Genomic DNA, 11,807 nt, shown 5'->3' with positions numbered 1-11,807 from the left:
TACATCCAGTGGCCTTGGGGGTTTAGCGTGCCATCATACAAACAAGTATCACAAACTCAAGAAACATAAGAAACAAAATCATAAATGGCACTCCCTAGTCTGAATGATGGTGAAGAAGAACAATGCCGGCCGATTGACGCTTCCCCAAGGAATGTCGAATGTTCCTCCTCCCTTGACTATGATGCTCTCCCCTTGAAGTTCAAGTCCTTGATCACCTCCAAGCCTCAAGCTAAACTCTCCCCAAGATGATGTCTTCATTTCTCCTTTCCCCTCCAAAGTGTTGGCTGCCCAAGATCTCCAAAAGTTCCAAAGAATGGTCTCCAAATGCCCTCTTATACCCCCGGTATACTCCCTCTCAAAATCAGCCCTTATGCCCTCAAAATAGACTCAAAAACATCCTCAAAATGGGCTCCATACTGGCGGTATACTTGGTCAAATTGGCCTCCATACTGGCGGTATACTGGACCAATGAGCTCCTCATTGAGGCCGTTTGGGATAGGCAAAAATGCACTCCAGCTCATGTAATAGTATCCATACAGTACTCAATGAGCACCTCATTGAGCAAGTATGCCTTCAAACACATTATCCTCTTCTTTGGCTACAGTAATCATCCCGGGCTTAATCCATGGCAGCATTGAGGCCCATATGCCATGGTTCAATTTTTGACTTGAAAACTCTCCAAGTGCTACAGAGGTAGCTATAGTGATCTAGCTACAGTAGCACTGCTTCAATACTCCAACTACAATATTTTTGCTACATAGAATACATATACTAAAATATCAATAGTGTTAGGTGTTGAGACTGTTTGATTTCTCCGTCGGAGCATAGTGTAGAGTTAGTCATGGTTGACCTTTGGTTTGGGACCGTGTATTCAAGGATGTCCACGACTCATTAACCATCAATTAGGAGACATAATAGTTGGTCTTGCACTTGAAACATTAGTCCTAGGGGAGTATTGTCCGAGTACCCTACTTCTATAGATTGTTTTTCCTCTCACTTATTTGTGCCTTTCGTTCTTGTTTCCTTTATTTCTGTTTACATTACATATCATCAACATAATCATTGTTCATCTTCACTTGGTTAAGTAGCAATCTTAGTATTTTTATACCGTACTCCCTGTGGATATGATACCCCACTCACCTGGGATTTATCACTTTGACAAACCCGTGCACTTGTGGGTAACATGCAATGGGTGTTATCAATAACTCTATCGGTGACCGTGTTCTCTAAAACCCTAAGCCTAATCTAAGTGATATCTCTGTAAAATTTCAAGTTTAAAGTTCCAAACTAAACTAGATGTCACTGACAAGTTCCCCGTGCTTATATCCCGCAAGTGCACGGGCTTGTCGAAGTAATAATCCCGGGTGAGCGGGGTCGAATCCATAGGGAGTAGGGAGTAAATATACTTAATTCGATTCTTAGCTATGTGGAAGATCAATTGTGATAGGTGTGAAATTGATTCAATTCTCAACAATAAAATCAACAAGTGAAAGAGCAAAAGTAAGAATAGGGTAAAGCAATCGATAAAGATGGGTTACTCGGATAATGCTTCACCTAGGATAATCGCTTCAAGTGCAAGAACTCTCTATTATGCTTCCTAATCAATGCATTGGTGAGTCGTGGAAATCCTTACATACATAGTCCCAAATCTAAGGTCAACTATGCCTAACTCTATACATGTCCCGAAGGAGAAATCGAACAATCTCAACACCTCGCACTCGCATAGAGTTACAATGAACTCTAGGGAATCACGATATAGGATACGCCTCGATCAAAGCTCCCTTACCAACCTTCGTCCTAATGGAATCACGATGTTGGAGCCGTAGAACTTCTCCAAGACCTTGGCCAATACCCATCAAAACCCTAGCCGAAGTCCTCTCACAAGTTGGGGAAAAGATGGAGAAAAGAATGCTGAAATCGGGGCTGAAATCGGCTTTAAATAGGGCTGGAATCGGGCGACTTCACGAGCGTGTACGGAACACGCGCCCGTGAGGAATTTCCACACGGCCGTGGATAATTTTCACACGCCCGTGTGGATTCTCTGTTTCTGTGATTTTCGGCCGGCTGTGAACAGTAACTGCTACAGTACTATGCCAAAAAATACTCCCGAATCCACTTTTCATTGAGGTAACATAAACGGGCATACGTTTATGCCGTGGATCGCTTTGCTTCTTCAATGACGGATAAGATGATGGAGATCTTGTTCTATGTGCATAAGTCGGAATGCTTGAGTGTGACTGCCCTTATGCCCCTCCAAATGGTTGTGTAAACTCAAATACGGGGAGGTTGGCACACACTCTAGCATCTCGCACCCGACTTATATCTTCGCGTTTGAACTTTAGCAAGATTTCATCCAAAATCGGTGCATTGTGATCCACATTGGCTTCTTTCCTTCATAATTGGTTTCACAACCCTACATGCACGAAAGTAACATAAAAACACACATATTAGTGTAAAAATCCGAGGAAAGTAATGCTCAACATAAGGAAATAATGCTTCGCATTCATATTGCACAAGCACTTATCAGTCACATGTAATTCTTGTAAAACAAGAATGGAATGAAATGACTAAAAAATTGCACATAAAAACTAAAGAAATTGCACTAATAAGAGATGGAAAAAGTAGGGTTTAGAGGGGAAGAAAGTGCGATGATGATCTGGGCAACGGCCTCCTCAAGCTCCGATGAGGTCCAAAAAAATTACTAGGACTGAGGAATGATGAGAGTCAGAGTGGTTTGAGAGGTGGAGAGAAAAAGCCAAATGCAAGTAAAAGGGAGACTATAAGCAGTGTTGCCCCAAACTCTCCCTAGTATATGGTCAAAAGAAAATAAGTGTGTATCTAAATGGTTGCTTGTCTAGTTCAACGTGAAAAAAGTCATCGTGCGATTCAAGTGACCACTGACACATGTGGTAGAGACTCTCAGAGATAAACTCGCTAGAACTACATGACTCTACAAAATTGCCCATGTAGTTTAAATGTGACTGTGTACTACTCGAAATAGCAAGGTCTCAAACATGACATGCATGTGCGGGTCATGATAGAGAGAGAACTCTCTATCATGATATATATGGCAATGGTGATTTAGCCATGTAACGCTTCAGCTAGCCATGTAAGTGGTTTAGAAATTGAAAAATTTCACCAGGAAAGTATTTTTGGTCAATAGTTGATACATGGTACACATGAGTGTCTACCTCTCTCTTGGACCGTGTAAATCCCAGTTTTACATGATTTATACAAGTTCCTGCAACCAGGGAATGACAAGGTCAGATACACAGGTGTGTTTAGCCCGTCTATTGCTCCTAGAATATAATCGTCATGTTTTCAAAAACTGAATCAACTCAAATTTCCTCTAAAGTCAAAGAACAACTAATAATAAGCTATTCAGACAACTTAGTGCTAAGACCATGGACCTAAAGGATGCAAATTACAATAATAATGGATTCAAAACATGAATTATTTAATAGACACAAGCTCACTAAAACATGAACTAAAGCAAAAAAAAACTTAGGTTGTCTTCAAAGAAGCACTTGTTTTATGTCACTAAGCTTGACGTACCTAAAATGAAATCAAAGAGGATCATGAAGATAGTCCCTTGTTATGGACTACACATGACCATCATCATAATGTGAAAGTGTAAGTAGTTTATAAATTGAAAATTTTAACCAGGAAAGTTATTCTGGTCAATAGTTGATGATAGTCCCTTGTTATGGACTACACATGGTGCTGATTGTTACCTTCTTGATATCCTCTTCTTTATTGGAGATTTAAGCAATGGCTCCTCCTCAACAATTTCTAGCACCTCCATGTTTTAAACTAATTCTTTAGTTTGTTCGAGCAACACATTTAGTGGATCCTCTTTAAAAATTTCCTGCACACATTCATAAATAACATCATCAATAATGTCAATTGCAAAACAAGTGTCATCTTCATAATGTGAGTGTTTCATTACCTAGTGAAGCTTGAAGGCAACTTTTTCTTCACCAATTCACAACACCATTTGTTCGTTATTCACATCAATCAAAGCCTTGGACATTGTAAGGAATGGCCGACCCAAAATCAAAGACACTTCCACCTCTTCATCAACATCAAGTATGACAAAGTCAACCGGGAAAATAAATTTACCCACTTTAACAAGCACATCTTGCACTACACCTCTTGGATGTTGAATCTATCAATCACCCAACTGAATTATCATTATGGTCAAGGTTGGCTCACATATCCCGAGCTTCATGAAAATCTTGTAAGGCATTACATTAATGCTTCCGCCTAAGTCAGCTAAAGCACTCTCTTCAACTGAATCTCTGATCACACAAGGAATTGTGAAGTGGATCTTTCAACATTCTAGGTAACGTTTTTAGTAGGATTGCCAAGCATTCTTCACTCAATGTTGTAGTTGATATTTCTCCAAGTTTCTTCTTATTGTTGAGGAGATCCTTCAAGATTTTGCATACATGGGCATTTGGGCCAATGCCTCGACACAAAGGAGATTGATATGGAGTTGCTTGAACAACTATAGAAACCGCTTAAACTGGTCATCAGTTTTACCTTGCTTAAGTCAAGAAGGATAAGGAATTCGAGGGCGATATTCTTTCACTATAGGCTTCTCAATCTCTTCTCTCTTGGCCTCTTCTTCTTCAACTACCATCAGCTTTACTTTTTTTGAAATTGGACTCTTTTCCGCTCTCATTTCCACCATATGGCCACTTCTTAATGTAATTACCTTGACATGCTCTCTAGGATTCACGTCCATATTGCTTGGGAGGATTTCTTAAGGTCTCTCAGGTAAAGATCTTGCGATTTGGCCAACTTGGTTATCAAAGTTTTGTATAGAAGCCTGATGATTCCTCATTATAGCTTCTATGGATACAAGGCGGTTGTCTTAGAGTTTAAAATTTAGCTCGGTGAATTGTTTAAACTTCATCTCTAGCTTATCCAAACTTGGCTTCTTCTCTTGAAATCCGGGAGGTTGACTTAATTTTTGTTATCCTTAGCTATTCCAAGAAACATTAGGATGGTTTTTCCATCCCGGATTGTATGTGGCACTATAGGGATTACAATGGGGTTAATTCATTCCACTAATATAATTCACTTGCTCAACGTGTCCCGAAGAAGCACTCACAATAGGATAATCGCTAGTAGGGTTTCCACCACTATGCGTCTCAAAAGCCATGATTAGAGCTACCCTTGGAGTCATCATTCCATCAATAGTTTTTGCTTAATGACTCCACTTGAGCTGCTAAAGCCGTCACGGAATCAACTTCTAATAAGTGCTTGTGTATGCATATTAATTAGTATGTTTACTTACATTGAGCATTGCTTTTATCAGGTTTTATGGCTCATTCTTGTGTTTTTGTGTTCTCTTGTGCATTTAGGTTTGTGAAGGTCTGTTGAGTACAAATAATGGAAAATAGGTCATGCAGGTTCTTTATGGAGTTCTTTTGTGCAATATAAAGAGCTAGATACAATCCGTGATTATACACATGAGATTATGTGCCAACTTCTAAAGAGTTCAAGTCAATGTGTAACTTAGAAGTGCACAAAGGCAGTTATACATTCATCTTTTAGTTTGTTTGAGGATTTCAAAAGCTCTCCAAATAATTTAAGAAGTCAAGAAATGACACATGACCTACTACATGGTCGTGTGCCTGTCCAGGTAGCCTTAGAAAAAAGAAAGACCGAAACTGAAATCTCTGTATAGTTTTCTATGATGCAGGAAATCTACACGGCCTTGCGGAAATTCCACATGGCCGTGTTGATTGCCCCTGTGAATTTTCAAAAAGGGCAAGTGACCCGATTTCAGAGTTTAAATAGCTGATTTGAATTGTTTTGAAGGGATCTTTTTCCTATCTTTAGGGAAAGTTTAGCTAGGGTTTGAAGAAGGTTTTTGTGAGGTTTGGGAGCGCTTCTACGCCATTCAACATTGATTCCCTTCGAAGGAGAGTTATTGGGGAAGCCACCTAATGACATTGATTCATCGAGGTGTGCTCTACGCTTGACGTAAGAGTCTTTGTAGAAGGAGGAGCAACTCTTGGAGACCATCATCACAGAACAAAAAGGGGACATCTCTATGGATTATTTGCACTTTTTCTTGCTTTCATCTTTCATTTTGTATTGCTCCATGGAGAGCTAAACCACTAGTGGGTAGTTGAACATGTAAACCCGAGGAGGTTGTTTTCATTGACTTTTATTGCGTTTCTTTTAATTGAGTTTTCATTAGAGTTTGAATCTTGTGTGCTTGATGTTTGATTTTTCCCTTAGAGTGACACTAGGGTTGAAAATCTATTTTAATCATCCTTTTGATGAGTGAACATCACTATTATGATTAGATTTACCAAGGGTTAAGAGGGTTGAGAGTTTTAGTCGAGAGGTAGACAAACGTCCCCTTTTCCTTTTCGATGTGATTTATCCTACCTCCATATTCCAATAGTTCTTAGCAATCACATAAAGAGTGAGGCGTCAATAGTTTTCTCTCCGCTGGGGCTTATTTATGATTAGGGATCTTTTGCCTAAACTAAACGGTTTGATCTAGATTCGGGAATAGGGTTTATAACTTGGAATCCCTAGAGCTTTAAGCAGTCATACATGATGTGAGGTGTCGAGATTTTTCTCTCTGTTGGGATCTCGTAGGGAACTAGTCATGGTTGGTCTTAGATTTGGGACCTTGTGCTTTTGGATTTCCATAACTCATTGAACCTTAATTAGAGAAGCTTAATTCTAGTCTTGCACTTGTAAATAGAATTCTAGGGAGAGCATTGTCCGGGTGCCCCACTTTCTCATCAATTGTTTCCTCTACTTAGCCCTTTGCTTTTGTTTTTTTCTTCATAGTTTGATAGCATCTTGATTGATTTCACTAATCCATTTTCCACTTGGCTATTTAGCAAAGTTTACTTGTAGCTAGAGTCTATTCCCTGCAGATTCGACTTCCAGCCCTTTAGGTACTTTCTTACGTTGACACCTATGCACTTGCGTTGTACACATGCAAGGGTGTGTCAACCTCAAACACTCCGACTGTCTTCACTTGCTTAGCTCTTGAATTCCATTGGTAACTGTGCATTGCCATGTCCTGAAACAACTTTCTAAGCCTCGTCTAATGTCTTGTTTCCCACAGCCCCACTGGCCAGCAGCATCAATGGTTTGTTTCACACCTTGATTTAACACTAGATAAAAAGTTTGAACTTCCATCCATCCCATAAGACCATGTTGTGGACATTGCCTCAAAAGATCATTTTATCTTCCCAGCTTCATATAATGTTTCCTCATCTTGTTGAGTGAAAGAGGCTATGTCATGTTGAAGTTTTGTTGTCCTCCTTGGTGGAAAGTAGCGAGTAAGGAATAGCTTAGCCAATTGGTCCCAAGTAGTAACCGAAGCTCAAGGTAATGTTTGTAGCCACTCCTTCACCCTTGACTTCAGTGAAAATGGGAAAACCCTCAAATGGATAGCATCATTGGTAATCTCATTTACCTTCAACATGTCACACACCTCTAAGAAGGTACTCAAGTGAGCATTATATAGTTTGATTTTTGTGGGATCATTAATTATTTAACTTAATAAGGGAACTTGTTAACAGGACTTTGTTTGTGTGGTTTTCAAAATCATCATCATCATCATCATCATCATCATCATCATCATCATCATCATCATTATTATTATTATTGGCAAATGTGACAAAGCTATGAAAAGAGTGTGCATGGGCAGAGAATTGAACTCTTAGCCCGGGTGCTCTCACATGGTGCTTAGGTGCTTACAATCCCACAAAGGGAGGCTTGAATTTGAGGCTTCTTGAATGCCCCACACCAATGTCTTTCATAGTGGGGGCAATACCGTTGGGTTATAAACCCTTTGGCAAGCACGTTATTATTCTCTTACATGGGTTTATTTTTTAATTATTTCAATTTGAAATAATATTGAAATTAAAAATTTTTTTAAGTACTAATTAAGTAGAAGATAAGGATAACAATAGTAATTGAGAAGAGAATACTCACTAAGATCCATGTTGTTCTTGGAATACACTGTCATGGGGTTGTTAGCAGTGATAGAGATTGGCTTGCGGGGAATTGGACTTCTTGTTGGAATTGAACCACCTATTTTCAATGACAATGAAGTGATTATTGTGATAACAAAAATGAATCTCAAGGCACAAAAGGACCTCAAATCAACCATCTTTATCAAGGTAAATGAAGATTGACGAAGATGTTGGTGTATTGGTCTTTGAGAACATGACATATGTATATATATTATCAATCCCATTGATATCCACAATGCTAAAATCGGGTTGAATCACAGCTTTAAAAGGGTCTAGAATCGGGCATCCACATGGGCGTGGGGAATTTCCACACACCCATGTGGATTCTCTGGAAATCTCATTTTCAGCCGGCCGTGAATAGCACTGCTACATTAATTTGCTACAGTGTTTTGCTATAATACCGGCTAGAAACACTCCCGAATCCATGTTTTTCATCGAGGTAACATAAATAGGCACATGTTTACGATGTAGATCACGTCACTTTTTCAATAAATGGCCTCATCTGTGAAAATCTTGCTATCAATGCACAAATCGGGATACTCGAACGTGACTATCTTTGTGCCCCTCCACATCATTGTACTCACTTGAATACCTAGAGGTTGGCACACATTCTCGTATCTTGAGCCCAACTTGTGTCTTCGCATTTGTTCCTTCCCAAGATTTCATCAAATACTTCATTCATGATCTACATTGGCTTCTTTTCTCAATATTTAGTTTCATAACCCTACATGCGCAAAAGAACACAAATACACATGTAATAGAGCTTAAACCTGATAAAAGTAATGCTCATCATAAGGAAAGAACACTTCACATTCTTATTACACAAGCACTTATCAAACTCCCCACATTTAAGCTTTTGCTTGTCCTCAAGCAAAGAAATAAAACATTGAAGCATAGAAGAAGGAAAAATTGAAAGTGCTCGTCCTTAGGTTCACCAGAGCATGCAAAGAGAGCATTCTACACGTAAGGGAAATTTCAACACTAAATATGAAAAAATCAATGCTCTAGCTAAAACTTGAATAAAAAAGAACAACAACCTGAAACTGTGTGAGTGTGTGTAAACTCACTCAATTCAACCCAAAGTATACTCCTCAAAGTTCTATATAAAAGGGACTTATTTATCTACAAAACAACAAGATGGTAGTAGCTTCACACATCCTCTAAGGTAGCTTTTTCCAAAGCGGCCGCTAAGGTGGCTTTCACACTTTCGATGTTGTAGCTCTTTCTACCGGAGTGGTAGCATTCACTCATCCCATGAGATAGTTCTTTCTCTCATTAGGACATAACTAGTATCCGACTTATGAGAGTAGCTTCATAGTTCATAGGTGGTAGCTCTTTCCACCCACAATGCACAACTAAACGATATATCTATATATATATTTTTCTACAAAATAAAACAAGAAACAAAACTAATTAGTTCCTTAAATAATGAACTTGAGTTTCCAAAAGAGTTTCAAGAGTGAGTGGTACAACAAGTATCAATCGGGCAAAAATTCTTACAAATTCAAGTTAAAACTAGAGCATGAGAACATTCAATGTTAAAACATCTCCTAAACTCAAGAATAAAAACATTGAAACTAAGGTGAACCGCCATTGACTATGTGATCATGTATGTCAATCAAAACTTGTGTAAAAGACATGTGCAACGTGAACTCCCCCCCCCCCACACACACACACACTTAAGATGTACATTATGCTCAATGTACACATGCAAGCACAATAAAAAGTAAATCAATCAAGTATATGTGTGGGAGTGGAAATTGAAACAATACTCCCCTGACTCCTAGTGTTGCATTTATTGGAGCTAAATCTTTGGGAGTAAAGTTCCAACAGGTTGTGAAGCTCACACGGCCCACATTGGCCTTGTCCATGACTAGTTCTCAATTTCTATACTGACAAGACAATCTACACGCACACACAAGGGGGTTCAGTAAAGCTTAATAAACAAAAAAACTTGAGTATATAAAAGATAGAGCAATGAAATATAACTCAAACAAAAAAAATAAAAAAATATAGATATATCATTTAGTTGTGCGTTCTGGGTGGAAGGAGCTACCACCTATGAAGTATGAAGTTTCTCTCATAAGTCAGATACTAGTTATGCCCTAATGAGAGAAAGAGCTATCTCATGGGATGAGTGAAAGCTACCACCCCGGTAGAAAGAGCTACCAGATCGAAAGTGTGAAAGCCATCTTAGCGGCCGCTTTGGAAAGGGCTACCTTAGAGGATGTGTGAAGCTACTACCATCTTTTTGTTTTTTTATGTTTTGTAGATAAATAAGTCCCTTTTACTTATAACTTTGAGGAGTATACTTTGGGTTGAATTGAGTGAGTTTACACACACTCACACGATTTCGGGTTGTTGTCCTTTTTTATTCAAGTTTTTAGCTAGAGCATTGATTTTTTTTGTATTTAGTGTTGAAATTTTGATTACTTGTAGAATGATCTCCTTGAATGCTTTGGTGAACCTAAGGCTGAGCACTTTCAATCTTTCCTTCTTCTATGCTTCAATGTTTTATTTCTTTGCTTGAGGACAACCAAAAGCTTAAGTGTAGGGGAGTTTGATAAGTGCTTGTGCGATAAGAATGCGAAGTGTTCTTTTCTTATGATGAGCATTACTTTATCAGGTTTAAGCACTAATACATGTGTATTTGTGTGTCTTTTGCGCATGTAGGGAAAGACGATTTACCGACGAGTTGAAGATGTAGATCTTAATATCAGCTCAAAAAATCAAGTAAAATCCTTCTAAAATGATGATACAAGGTCGAGCGAGTGAGTGTGTGTGTTTTCTGAGCAGTTGAGAGTGTGAAGGTAGAGAAACTCGAATAGATTTTAACGAAAAACCTCGACTTTAGAGTTTCTGTACATCCACACGGACGTGTGGAAATTACCCACGCCCATGCGATTCCACAGGAGAGACCCAAATGGGTAGACACAGGGTCAGCTCACAGGGGCACTCGCACGTCCCTGTGTCTTCTCGGGATGGAAGATAGCTCCTCTGCAGAGATCCACATGGGCGTGCAGAAATTACCCACACTCGTGTGTTAATCACAGGGTCATCCATAGGGGCGAGTCCACGCCCCTTTGTCTTCTTGGGAAAAATCTCTAAGTCTCTACAGGAAAACACAAGCCAGTGCGGAAATTATCCACGCTTGTGTGAAATTCGCAAGGTCACGCACTGGGGCGAGTCCACACCCCTGTGGCCTCTCAGGATGAACTCACAGTAGAGACCCATGGGCGTGTGGAATTTCAACACACCCGTGCATTTTCTCTGGATGCCTTAGAAAACTCCGCAGGCTCTTCAAAAAATTCCTGAACATATAAAAACACTTAGAGCTTGCCCTATCATGTAAAATAAACCAGTGAAAACATGAGAAACTAGCTCGCATGATCAAAAACTTTGATAAACACATTAAAGTACACAATAACACCAAAAATCCAAAGGAAAAATCACAACAATGCATCAAAACACATAGACATCAACACTCAAAGTCTTATTCCTGCAAAGACTAAACAACAATTAGAAAAATAGTAAATGCTTGGGTTACCTCCCAAGAAGTGTTTGTTTAGTATCATTAAGCTTGACGTACCATGTCTTACCTCACAGGGGCTCATAGATGAAGGTTTCTCTCTTAACCATGACTTGAAAGCACGATGAGCAAAGTCTTTTGATGGTAGAGGGGGAGTTATTGGACTTGTTACCACTTGAGGATCCATCACTATTGTTGCGCTCTTATGTATCCCCAACAGCCTTGGGGTGTTTCTTGCGACGTCTCCTCGCTCA

General features: G+C 39.3%; 1 non-coding gene across 1 annotated transcript; it reads left to right on the top strand.

The window, feature by feature from the left end:
* Positions 1-7,192: 7,192 nt before the first annotated feature.
* Positions 7,193-7,297, top strand: LOC120264144. Its single transcript, XR_005537318.1, has one exon. It is a non-coding gene; the product is annotated as a small nucleolar RNA R71 (small nucleolar RNA).
* The last annotated feature ends 4,510 nt before the right edge of the window (positions 7,298-11,807 follow it).

This window comes from Dioscorea cayenensis, chromosome 6, assembly GCF_009730915.1.
Source record: "Dioscorea cayenensis subsp. rotundata cultivar TDr96_F1 chromosome 6, TDr96_F1_v2_PseudoChromosome.rev07_lg8_w22 25.fasta, whole genome shotgun sequence".
Classification (NCBI taxonomy): domain Eukaryota; kingdom Viridiplantae; phylum Streptophyta; class Magnoliopsida; order Dioscoreales; family Dioscoreaceae; genus Dioscorea; species Dioscorea cayenensis.
The sequence above is the reverse complement of the archived record's forward strand: the minus strand, read 5'-3'. Positions and strand labels throughout refer to the sequence as shown.